Here is a 13,305-nt window from a genome sequence, read left to right as displayed (position 1 = left end):
AAAACTCATGAAATTTTGCACACATGCCAGGTCTGGTGAAAAATTTGTATTTTAATGGTTTTAACATATGAGCACTGGAAATGGCTCTAGTAGCGCCACCTATGCCTAGTTAATGCAGCCCTACGAACACATCGTTTGAGCTACATGTATGAAATTTGGCACACATGTGTATCATGCCAAGACGAACAAAAAAGTCATGGGACCATTGTCACAAACCCAACAGGAAGTCCGCCATTTGGAGTGAAGGTGACATTTTGGCTCTAATTTGCCATTTCCATGCCTCGAACTTTTTCGAACTCCTCCTGGGATTTGGTCGTATAAGCTTCATCTTTGGTTCAGTGTCAACTACACACCTGGCCATGTTAAATTGCGGAGCTTTTGAGTTTTTCGCATACGGTGAGGCCGTGGCGCCACGGCGAATTCGATGACTCGCCATGAAAATCTTATTGCCTCTCATTCTCATACATGGTCCGACTGGACCAAAGAGCACACATATGATAAGGCTCCGAACCCTGAACATTTTCAACTGCCATATTTGACATCAGGGACAGCGCCACCTAGTGGGAACAGGAAATGTCATGTTTTACACTTTGGGGTACAGTATTGTATGGTGACATCTGCAGCCTCAAATTTCTCCAGAAAGCCTTAAGGAGTTGGTCTTGGGTTACAGAGAAAACTGTGAGTTTTCGGAAAGGGTGTGACCCCAGCAGCATGGCGAACATTGATGTCTCGCCATGAAGAAACAAATTAGTAACTCAATGAAATCTAGTCTGATCAGTACCAGACTTTACAGGAATGATGTCAGACCCGCCCTGAACAGAATGATGTGCCCATTGTCAGGAATAGTAGAGCGCCACCTAGTGGCAACTGGCTTTCATTTTCTTCTACTGATTTTCACAGGTTCATCGTGGCCACCTCAAAAGCGGTGAATATCACCATCAGTCCCTCATGATGCTTCAGTGAGAAAATTGTGACTTTAAACTGAACGGCGCACCCTAGTGGCAACGCGGTTCACCATGAACAATGAAGTGGCTTTTGAGGGCTTGGAAAGTTTAAAAAGTCTTGAAATTGGGCGCACACCTCCAATGTGATGAGCGCTATCATGTTACGGGATCATTTTCATTAAATGGTGCAAATGGCTCCACAGCACTCCCTACAAAATTTCAAAACATCAGCCCCTGCTCTGTGTTTTATCTATGAGTCTGAAATCTGGCAAGCTTATGTAAGATATCAAGATGTACAAAAAAGTCTCTTGGAGCAATATCCCAAATCCAACATCAAGTCAGCCATTTTAAAATTAAGGTGTAATTTTGGCGACATTTTCCCCTCTTTTCAGGCACCATTCTGTGACGAACTCCTCCGAGGGATTTCATCAGATTGACACGATGTCCTGTGTGTGGAATCTAAAGACCTTTGTGATGTTAAATTGCGAAGCTTTTTACGTTCAGGGAAACGGGGTGGCCATGGCGGCACGTGGAGTTTCAATCCCTCGCCAAAAAGCAGTAATCTGCTGTCACTCAAAAACACAATGTCCAATCTCTCCCAAAGTTCGCAGGCGTGATGAGACTCAAGGTCGGAAATGTTTCTTATGCCATTTGTCAGTAATGGTTAGAGCGCCACCTAGTGGGACGACTATAATAATGATTGAATGAGATGAATCGTTAGCTGGTGGTTCTAGGCATGAATTCCATCAATGTGACATCAGATCGGACGTGCTGGTTGTAGGTGTTGGGCGTGGCTCGACGTGCCAGGGTGCGAGGGCCCTCATAACGCTGCTTGCAGCTTTAATTAGGGCCCGAGCACTTCGAGTGCGAAGGCCCTATTGTATCTGCTCCGTTTCTTCTTCTTATTAGGGCCCGAGCACCGAGAGTGCGAAGGCCCTATTATATCTGCTCTGTTTCTTATTATTATTATTAGGGCCCGAGCACTGGACTGTGCGAAGGCCCTATTGTATCTGCTCTGTTTCTTCTTCTTCTTCTTCTTATTAGGGCCGAGCACCGAGAGTGCGAAGGCCCTATTGTATCTGCTCTGTTTCTTATTATTATTATTATTATTATTATTATTATTCAGGCAAAACAAGGGCCTTTTTGAGGGCTTTAACATGCTCAAAAACTCTTGAAATTTTGCACACATGCCAGGTCTGGTGAAAAATTTTGTATTTTATTGGTTTTACATATGAGCACTGGGAAATGGCTCTGTAGCGCCACCTATGCCTTGTTAAATGCAGCCCTACGAACACATCGTTTGAGCTACATGTCTGAAATCTGGCACACATGTGTATCATGCCAAGACGAACAAAAAGTCTATGGGCCCATTGACGCAAACCCAACAGGAAGTCCGCCATTTGGAAGTGAAGGTGACATTTTGGCTCTAATTTTTCCATTTCCATGCTTCGAACTTTGCGAACTCTTCATTGGAATTTCATCGTACAAGGTTCATATTTGGTCAGTGTCAACTACACACCTGGGCCATATTAAATTGCGGAGCTTTTGAGTTTTCGGGTTACTGTGAGGCCGTGGCGCCACGGCGAATTTCGATGACTCGCCATGAAAATCTTATTGCCTCTCGGTCTGTCATACATTGTCCGACCTTGACCAAAGTGGACACATATGATAAGGCTCCACCCCTGAACATATTTCAACTGCCATATTTGACACCAGGGACAGCGCCACCTAGTGGGAACAGGAAATGTCATGTTTACACTTTGGGGTACAGTATTGTAATGGGTGACATCTGCAGCCTCAAATTTCTCCAGGAAAGCCTTAAGGAGTTGGTCTTGGGTTACAGAGAAAACTGTGAGTTTTCGCTGAAGGGTGTGACCCCAGCAGCATGGCGAACATTGAGGTCTCGCCATGAAGAAACAAATTAGTGTAACTCAATGAAATCCAATCTGATCAGTACCAGATTTTACAGGGATGATGTCAGACCCGCCCTGAACAGATTGATATGCCCATTGTCAGGAATACGTAGAGCGCCACCTAGTGGCACCAGGAAATGTCATGTCTTTCATTTTGTTGTACTGATTTTCACAGGTTCATCGTGGCCACCTCAAAAGCGGTGAATATCACCATCAGTCCCTCTTGATGCTTCAGTGAGAAAATTGTGACTATAAACTGAACGGCGCCACCCTGGTGGCAGCGCAGTTCACCATGAAAGATGAAGTGGCTTTTGAGGGGCTTGAAAAGTTTAAAAAGTCTTGAAATTTGGCGCACACCTCTAATGTGATGAGGGATTTCTTTTTATATGTTCATTTTCCTTGAACAGCGCAAAATGGCTCCACAGCGCCCCCTACAAAATTTCAAAACAACAGCCCCTGCTCTGTGTTTTATGTATGAGTTTGAAACCTGGCAAGCTTATTGGAGATATCAAGATGTACAAAAAAGTCTCTTGGAGCAATATCCCAAATCCAACAGGAAGTCAGCCATTTAAAATTAATGTGTAAATTTGTCGACATTTTCCCCTCTTTTCAGGCCTCATACTTTGACGAACTCCTCCAAGGGATTTCATTAGATTTACGCGATCTCCTGTGTGTGGAATCTAAAGACCTTTGTGATGTTAAATTGCGAAGCTTTTTACGTTCAGGGAAACGGGGTGGTCATGGCGGCACGTGGAGTTTCAATCACTCGCCAAAAAGCAGTAACCTGCTGTCGCTCAAAAACACAATGTCCAATCTCTCCCAAAGGTCGCAGGCGTGATGAGACTCAAGCTCGGAAATGTTTGTTATGCCATTTGTCAGTAATGGTTAGAGCGCCACCTAGTGGGACGACTATAATAATGGTTGAATGAGATGAAATTTTAGCTGGTGGTTAAATGCATGAATTCCATCAATGTGACATCAGATCGGAAGCGCTGGTTTTAGGTGTTGGGCTTGGCTCGACGCGCCGGGGGTGCGAGGGCCCTCATATCGCTGCTTGCAGCTTTAATTATTATTATTATTCAGGCAAAAGAAGGGCCTTTTTGAGGGCTTTAACATGCTCGAAAACTCTTGGAATTTTGCACACATGCCAGGTCTGGTGAAAAATTTTGTATTTTAATGGTTTTACATATGAGCACTGGGAAATGGCTCTGTAGCGCCACCTATGCCTTGTTAAATGCAGCCCTACGAACACATCGTTTTAGCTACATGTATGAAATTTGGCACACATGTGTAGCATGCCAAGCCGAACAAAAAAGTCTGGGGGACCATTGACGCAAACCCAACAGGAAGTCCGCCATTTGGAAGTGAAGGTGACATTTTGGCTCTAATTTTGCCATTTCCATGCCTTGAACTTTTGCGAACTCCTCATTGGAATTTCATCGTACAAGCTTCATATTTGGTCAGTGTCAACTACACACCTGGGCCATGTTAAATTGCGGAGCTTTTGAGTTTTCGGGTTACTGTGAGGCCGTGGCGCCACGGCGAATTTCGATGACTCGCCATGAAAATCTTATTGCCTCTCGTTCTGTCATACATTGTCCGACCTTGACCAAAGTGGACACATATGATAAGGCTCCACCCCTGAACATATTTCAACTGTCATATTTGACACCAGGGACAGCGCCACCTAGTGGGAACAGGAAATGTCATGTTTTACACTTTGGGGTACAGTATTGTAATGGGTGACATCTGCAGCCTCAAATTTCTCCAGGAAAGCCTTAAGGAGTTGGTCTTGGGTTACAGAGAAAACTGTGAGTTTTCGCTGAAGGGTGTGACCCCAGCAGCATGGCGAACATTGAGGTCTCGCCATGAAGAAACAAATTAGTGTAACTCAATGAAATCCAATGTGATCAGTACCAGATTTTACAGGGATGATGTCAGACCCGCCCTGAACAGATTGATATGCCCATTGTCAGGAATACGTAGAGCGCCACCTAGTGGCACCAGGAAATGTCATGTCTTTCATTTTGTTGTACTGATTTTCACAGGTTCATCGTGGCCACCTCAAAAGCGGTGAATATCACCATCAGTCCCTCTTGATGCTTCAGTGAGAAAATTGTGACTATAAACTGAACGGCGCACCCTGGTGGCAGCGCAGTTCACCATGAAAGATGAAGTGGCTTTTGAGGGGCTTGAAAAGTTTAAAAAGTCTTGAAATTTGGCGCACACCTCTAATGTGATGAGGGATTTCTTTTTATATGTTCATTTTCCTTGAAGAGCGCAAAAGGGCTCCACAGCGCCCCCTACAAAATTTCAAAACAACAGCCCCTGCTCTGTGTTTTATGTATGAGTTTGAAACCTGGCAAGCTTATTGGAGATATCAAGATGTACAAAAAAGTCTCTTGGAGCAATATCTCAAATCCAACAGGAAGTCAGCCATTTTAAAATTAATGTGTAAATTTGGCGACATTTTCCCCTCTTTTCAGGCCTCATACTTTGACGAACTCCTCCAAGGGATTTCATTAGATTACGCGATCTCCTGTGTGTGGAATCTAAAGACCTTTGTGATGTTAAATGCGAAGCGTTTTACGTTCAGGGAAACGGGTGGTCATGGCGGCACGTGGAGTTTCAATCACTCGCCAAAAAGCAGTAACCTGCTGTCGCTCAAAAACACAATGTCCAATCTCTCCCAAAGGTCGCAGGCGTGATGAGACTCGAGCTCGGAAATGTTTGTTATGCCATTTGTCAGTAATGGTTAGAGCGCCACCTAGTGGGACGACTATAATAATGGTTGAATGAGATGAAATTTTAGCTGGTGGTTAAATGCATGAATTCCATCAATGTGACATCAGATCGGAAGCGCTGGTTTTAGGTGTTGGGCTTGGCTCGACGCGCCGGGGGTGCAGGGCCCTCATATCGCTGCTTGCAGCTTTAATTATTATTATTATTATTATTAAGGCAAAACAAGGGCCTTTTTGAGGGCTTTAACATGCTCAAAAACTCTTGAAATTTTGCACACATGCCAGGTCTGGTGAAAAATTTACGTATTTTAATGTCCGTAGACATGTCCAGGGAAAATTGGCTCAGTAGCGCCACCTAGAAAAATGAGAAACGCGAGCCCCCGAGATGGGTATGACCTACATGTATAAAACTCGGAACACATATCTAACGTTCGGAGACGCACAAAAAAGTCTATTATGGCCATGTCCTAAACCCAACAGGAAGTCCGCCATTTGGAAGTGAAGGTGACATTTTGGCTCTAATTTTGCCATTTCCATGCCTCGAACTTTTTCGAACTCCTCATTGGAATTTCATTGTACAAGCTTCATATTTGGTCAGTGTCAACTACACACCTGGGCCATGTTAAATTGCGGAGCTTTTGAGTTTTCGGGATACGGTGAGGCCGTGGCGCCACGGCGAATTTCGATGACTCGCCATGAAAATCTTATTGCCTCTCGTTCTGTCATACATTGTCCGACCTTGACCAAAGTGGACACATATGATAAGGCTCCACCCCTGAACATATTTCAACTGCCATATTTGACATCAGGGACAGCGCCACCTAGTGGGAACAGGAAATGTCATGTTTTACACTTTGGGGTACAGTATTGTAATGGGTGACATCTGCAGCCTCAAATTTCTCCAGGAAAGCCTTAAGGAGTTGGTCTTGGGTTACAGAGAAAACTGTGAGTTTTTGCTGAAGGGTGTGACCCCAGCAGCATGGCGAACATTGAGGTCTCGCCATGAAGAAACAAATTAGTGTAACTCAATGAAATCCAATCTGATCAGTACCAGATTTTACAGGGATGATGTCAGACCCGCCCTGAACAGATTGATATGCCCATTGTCAGGAATACGTAGAGCGCCACCTAGTGGCACCAGGAAATGTCATGTCTTTCATTTTGTTGTACTGATTTTCACAGGTTCATCGTGGCCACCTCAAAAGCGGTGAATATCACCATCAGTCCCTCTTGATGCTTCAGTGAGAAAATTGTGACTATAAACTGAACGGCGCACCCTGGTGGCAACGCAGTTCACCATGAAAGATGAAGTGGCTTTTGAGGGGCTTGAAAAGTTTAAAAAGTCTTGAAATTTGGCGCACACCTCTAATGTGATGAGGGATTTCTTTTTATATGTTCATTTTCCTTGAACAGCGCAAAATGGCTCCACAGCGCCCCCTACAAAATTTCAAAACAACAGCCCCTGCTCTGTGTTTTATGTATGAGTTTGAAACCTGGCAAGCTTATTGGAGATATCAAGATGTACAAAAAAGTCTCTTGGAGCAATATCCCAAATCCAACAGGAAGTCAGCCATTTTAAAATTAATGTGTAAATTTGGCGACATTTTCCCCTCTTTTCAGGCCTCATACTTTGACGAACTCCTCCAAGGGATTTCATTAGATTTACGCGATCTCCTGTGTGTGGAATCTAAAGACCTTTGTGATGTTAAATTGCGAAGCTTTTTACGTTCAAGGAAACGGGGTGGTCATGGCGGCACGTGGAGTTTCAATCCCTCGCCAAAAAGCAGTAACCTGCTGTCGCTCAAAAACACAACGTCCAATCTCTCCCAAAGGTCGCAGGCGTGATGAGACTCGAGCTCGGAAATGTTTGTTATGCCATTTGTCAGTAATGGTTAGAGCGCCACCTAGTGGGACGACTATAATAATGGTTGAATGAGATGAAATTTTAGCTGGTGGTTAAATGCATGAATTCCATCAATGTGACATCAGATCGGAAGCGCTGGTTTTAGGTGTTGGGCTTGGCTCGACGCGCCGGGAGTGCGAGGGCCCTTATATCGCTGCTTGCAGCTTTAATTATTATTATTATTATTATTATTATTATTATTATTATTATTACGGCAAATGAATCGGCCTTTTGAGGGCCTAAACATGCTCAAAAACTCATGAAATTTTGCACACGCGTCAGGTCTGGTGAAAATTTACGTATTTTAATGTCCTCAGAAATATCAAGGGAAAATTGGCTCAGTAGCGCCACCTAGAAAAATGAACAACGCGAGCCCCCGGTGTGGGTATGACCTACATGTATGAAACTCGGAACACATATCTAACGTTAGGAGACGCACAAAAAAGTCTGCTATGGCCATGTCCTAAACCCAACAGGAAGTCTGCCATTTGGAAGTGAACGTGACATTTTGGCTCTAATTTTGCCATTTCCATGCCTCAAACTTTTTCGAACTCCTCCTTGGGATTTGATTGCATAAGCTTCATCTTTGGTCAGTCTCAACTACACACCTGGGCCATGTTAAATTGCGGAGCTTTTGAGTTTTCGGGATACGGTGAGGCCGTGGCGCCACGGCGAATTTCGATGACTCGCCATGAAAATCTTATTGCTTCTCATTTTGTCATACATGTTCCGACCTAGACCAAAGAGCACACATACGATAAGGCTCCACCCCTGAACATATTTCAACTGCCATATTTGACACCAGGGATAGCGCCACCTAGTGGGAACAGGAAATGTCATGTTTTACACTTTGTGGTACAGTATTGTAATGGGTGACATCTGCAGCCTCAAATTTCTCCAGGAAAGCCTTAAGGAGTTGGTCTTGGGTTACAGTGAAGACTGTGAGTTTTCGCGGAAGGGTGTGACCCCAGCAGCATGGCGAACATTGATGTCTCGCCATAAAGAAACAAATTAGTGTAACTCAATGAAATCCAATCTGATCAGTACCAGACTTTACAGGCATGATGTCAGTCCTGCCCTGAACAGATTGATGTGCCCATTGTCAGGAATACGTAGAGCGCCACCTAGTGGCACCAGGAAATGTCATGTCTTTCATTTTGTTGTACTGATTTTCACAGGTTCATCGTGGCCACCTCAAAAGCGGTGAATATCACCATCAGTCCTTCAAGATGTTTCAGTGAGAAAATTGTGACTTTAAACTGAACGGCGCACCCTGGTGATAACGCTGTTCACCATGACCATTGAAGTGGCTTTTGAGGGGCTTGGAAAGTTTAAAAAGTCTTGAAATTTGGCCCACACCTCCAATGTGAGGAAGGCTTTCTTGTTATGTGATCACTTTCCTTGAATAGCGCAAAATGGCTCCACAGCGCCCCCTACAAAATTTCAAAACATCAGCCCCTGCTCTGTGTTTTATCTATGAGTCTGAAACCTGGTAACCTTATAGGAGGTTTGAAGATGTACAAAAAAGTCTCCTGGAGCAATATCCCAAATCCAACAGGAAGTCAGCCATTTTAAAATTAATGTGTAATTTTGGCGACATTTTCCCCTCTTTGCAGGCCTTGTACTTTGACGAACTCCTCCAAGGGATTTCATCACATTGACTCGATCTTCAGCGCAGGGAATCTAAAGACCTTTGTGATGTTAAATTGCGAAGCTTTTTACGTTCAGGAAAACGGGGTGGTCATGGCGGCACGTGGAGTTTCAATCACTTGCCAAAAAGCAGTAATCTGCTATCACTCAGAGACACAATGTCCAATCTCTCCTAAAGGTCGCAGGCGTGATGAGACTTGACCTCGGAAATGTTTGTTATTTATGTATGTTTGTCAGTAATGGTAAGAGCGCCACCTAGTGGGACGACTATAATCATGATTGAATGAGATGAAATGTTAGCTGGTGGTTAAATGCATGAATTCCATCAATGTGACATCAGATCGGACGTGCTGGTTGTAGGTGTTGGGCGTGGCTCGACGTGCAGGGGGTGCGAAGGCCCTCATAACGCTGCTTGCAGCTTTAATTAGGGCCCGAGCACTGAGAGTGCGAAGGCCCTATTGTATCTGCTCTGTTTATTATTATTATTATTATTATTATTATTATTATTATTATTTTCATTGAAATGAATTGCCTTTTTGAGGGCTTTAACATGCTCAAAAACTCATGAAATTTTGCACACATGCCAGGTCTGGTGAAAAATTTTGTATTTTAATGGTTTTATATATGAGCACTGGGAAATGGCTCTGTAGCGCCACCTATGCCTTGTTAAATGCAGCCCTACGAACACATCGTTTTAGCTACATGTATGAAATTTGGCACACATATGTATCATGCCAAGACGAACAAAAAAGTCAGTGGGACCATTGACGCAAACCCAACAGGAAGTCCGCCATTTTGGATTGAAGGTCACATTTTGGCTCTAATTTTGCCATTTCCATGCCTCGAACTTTTGCGAACTCCTCATTGGAATTTCATCGTACAAGCTTCATATTTGGTCAGTGTCAACTACACACCTGGGCCATGTTAAATTGCGGAGCTTTTGAGTTTTCGGGATACGGTGAGGCCGTGGCGCCACGGCGAATTTCGATGACTCGCCATGAAAATCTTATTGCCTCTCGTTCTGTCATACATTGTCCGACCTTGACCAAAGTGGACACATATGATAAGGCTCCACCCCTGAACATATTTCAACTGCCATATTTGACATCAGGGAGAGCGCCACCGAGTGGGAACAGGAAATGTCATGTTTTACACTTTGGGGTACAGTATTGTAATGGGTGACATCTGCAGCATCAAATTTCTCCAGGAAAGCCTTAAGGAGTTGGTCTTGGGTTACAGAGAAAACTGTGAGTTTTCGCTGAAGGGTGTGACCCCAGCAGCATGGCGAACATTGAGGTCTCGCCATGAAGAAACAAATTAGTGTAACTCAATGAAATCCAATCTGATCAGTACCAGATTTTACAGGGATGATGTCAGACCCGCCCTGAACAGATTGATATGCCCATTGTCAGGAATACGTAGAGCGCCACCTAGTGGCACCAGGAAATGTCATGTCTTTCATTTTGTTGTACTGATTTTCACAGGTTCATCGTGGCCACCTCAAAAGCGCTGAGTATCACCATCAGTCCTTCATGATGCTTCTGTGCGAAAATTGTGACTTTAAACTGAACGGCGCACCCTGGTGGCAACGCGGTTCACCATGAAAGACGAAGTGGCTTTTCAGGGGCTTGGAAATTTTAAAAAGTCTTGGAATTTGGCCCAAACCTCCAATGTGATGAGCGCTTTGTTGTTATGTGATCATTTTCCTTGAATAGTGCAAAATGGCTCCACAGCGCCCCCTATAATATTTCAAAACATCAGCCCCTGCTCTGTGTTTTATTTATAAGTCTGAAACCTGGTAAGCTTATGGAGGATATCAAGATGTACCAAAAAGTCTCTTGGAGCAATATCCCAAATCCAACAGGAAGTCAGCCATTTTAAAATTAAGGTGTAATTTTAGCCACTTTTTCGCCTCTTTTCAGGCCTCATACTTTGACGAACTCCTCCAAGGGATTTCATCAGATTAACCCGATCTCCTATCTGTGGAATCTAAAGACCTTTGTGATGTTAAATTGCGAAGCTTTTTACGTTCAGGGAAACGGGGTGGTCGTGGCGGCACGTGGAGTTTCAATCACTCGCAAAAAAGCAGTAATCTGCTGTCACTCAAAAACACAATGTCCAATGTCTCCCAAAGGTCGCAGGCATGATGAGACTCGAGCTCGGAAAAGTTTGTTATGCCATTTGTCAGTAATGGTTAGAGCGCCACCTAGTGGGACGACTATAATCAGGATTGAATGAGATGAATCGTTAGCTGGTGGTTCTAGGCATGAATTCCATCAATGTGACATCAGATAGGACGTGCTGGTTGTAGGTGTTGGGCGTGGCCCGACGTGCCGGGGTGCGAGGGCCCTCATAACGCTGCTTGCAGCTTTAATTATTATTATAATTATTTTTCATTGAAATGAATTGCCTTTTTGAGGGCTTTAACATGCTCAAAAACTCATGAAATTTTGCACACATGCCAAGTCTGGTGAAAAATTTTGTATTTTAATGGTTTTACATATGAGCATTGGGAAATGGCTCTGTAGCGCCACCTATGCCTTGTTAAATGCAGCCCTACGAACACATCGTTTGAGCTACATTTATGAAATCTGGCACACATGTGTATCATGCCAAGACGAACAAAAAAGTTAACGGGGCCATTGTCGCAAACCCAACAGGAAGTCCGCCATTTTGTATTGAAGGTCACATTTTGGCTCTAATTTTGCCATTTCCATGCCTCGAACTTCTTCGAACTCCTCCTTGGGATTTGGTCGTATAAGCTTCATCTTTGGTCAGTGTCAACTACACACTTGGGCCATGTTAAATTGCGGAGCTTTTGAGTTTTCGCGATACCGTGAGGCCGTGGCGCCACGGCGAATTTCGATGATTCGCCATGAAAATCTTATTGTCTCTCATTCTGTCATACATGGTCCGACCTGGACCAAAGAGCACACATATGATAAGGCTCCAACCCTGAACATATTTCAACTGTCATATTTGACACCAGGGACAGCGCCACCTAGTGGGAACAGGAAGTGTCATGTTTTACACTTCTGAGTACAGTATTGTGATCGGTGACATCTGCAGCCTCAAATTTCTCCAGGAAAGCCTTAAGGAGTTGGTCTTGGGTTACAGTGAAAACTGTGAGTTTTCGCGAAAGGGTGTGACCCCAGCAGCATGGCGAACTTTGATGTCTCGCCATGAAGAAACAAATTAGTATAACTCAATGAAATCCAGTCTGATCAGTACCAGACTTTACAGAAGAGATGTCAGACCCACCCTGAACAGATTGATGTGCCCATTGTCAGGAATACGCAGAGCACCACCTAGTGGGAACAGGAAATGTGATGTCTTTCATTTTGTTGTACTGATTTTCACAGGTACATCGCGGCCACCTCAAAAGCGATGAATGTCACCATCAGTCTCACATGATGCTTCAGTGAGGAAATTGTGATTTTAAACGGAACGGCGCACCCTGGTGGCTACACGGTTCACCATGAACAATGAAGTGGCTTTTGAGGGGCTTGGAAAGTTTAAAAAGTCTTGGAATTTTGTGCACTCCTCCAATGTCATGAAAGCTTTCTGGTTATGTGATCATTTTCATTGAATATCGCAAAATGGCTCTACAGCGCCCCCTACAAAATTTCAAAACATCAGCCCCTGCTCTGTATTTTATGTATGAGTCTGAAACCTGGCAAGCTTATAGGAGATATCAAGATGTACAAAAAAGCCTCTTGGAGCAATATCCCAAATCCAACAGGAAGTCAGCCATTTTAAAATTAATGTGTAATTTTTGCAACATTTTCCCCTCTTTTCAGGCACCGTTCCTTGGCGAACTCCTCCAAGGGATTTCATCAGATTAACGCGATCTCCAGTGTGGGGAATCTATCAACCTTTGTGATGTTCAATTGCGGAGCTTTTTACGTTTAAGGAAACGGGGTGGTCATGGCAGCACGTGGAGTTTCAATCCCTCGCCAAGAAGCAGTAATCTGCTGTCACTCAAAAACACAATGTCCAATCTCTCCGAAACTTCACAGGCATGATGAGACTCGAGCTCAGAAATGTTTGTTATGCCATTTGTCAGTAATGGTTAGAGCGCCACCTAGTGAGACGACAATAATCATGATTGAATGAGATGAAATGTTAGCTGGTGGTTAAATGCATGAATTCCA

The 13,305-nt window shown here is 44.0% G+C and overlaps 1 protein-coding gene across 1 annotated transcript in view; it reads right to left on the bottom strand.

The window, feature by feature from the left end:
* LOC100711262 (malate dehydrogenase, cytoplasmic) overlaps nucleotides 1-13,305 on the bottom strand; it is an 868,968-nt gene that overhangs the window by 24,926 nt on the left and 830,737 nt on the right. The gene's annotated exons all lie outside the window — the stretch shown is intronic.

Source organism: Oreochromis niloticus, linkage group LG6 (genome assembly GCF_001858045.2).
Source record: "Oreochromis niloticus isolate F11D_XX linkage group LG6, O_niloticus_UMD_NMBU, whole genome shotgun sequence".
Lineage (NCBI taxonomy): Eukaryota > Metazoa > Chordata > Actinopteri > Cichliformes > Cichlidae > Oreochromis > Oreochromis niloticus.
Note: the sequence above shows the minus strand (reverse complement) of the source record. Positions and strands in the feature narration are given on the sequence as shown.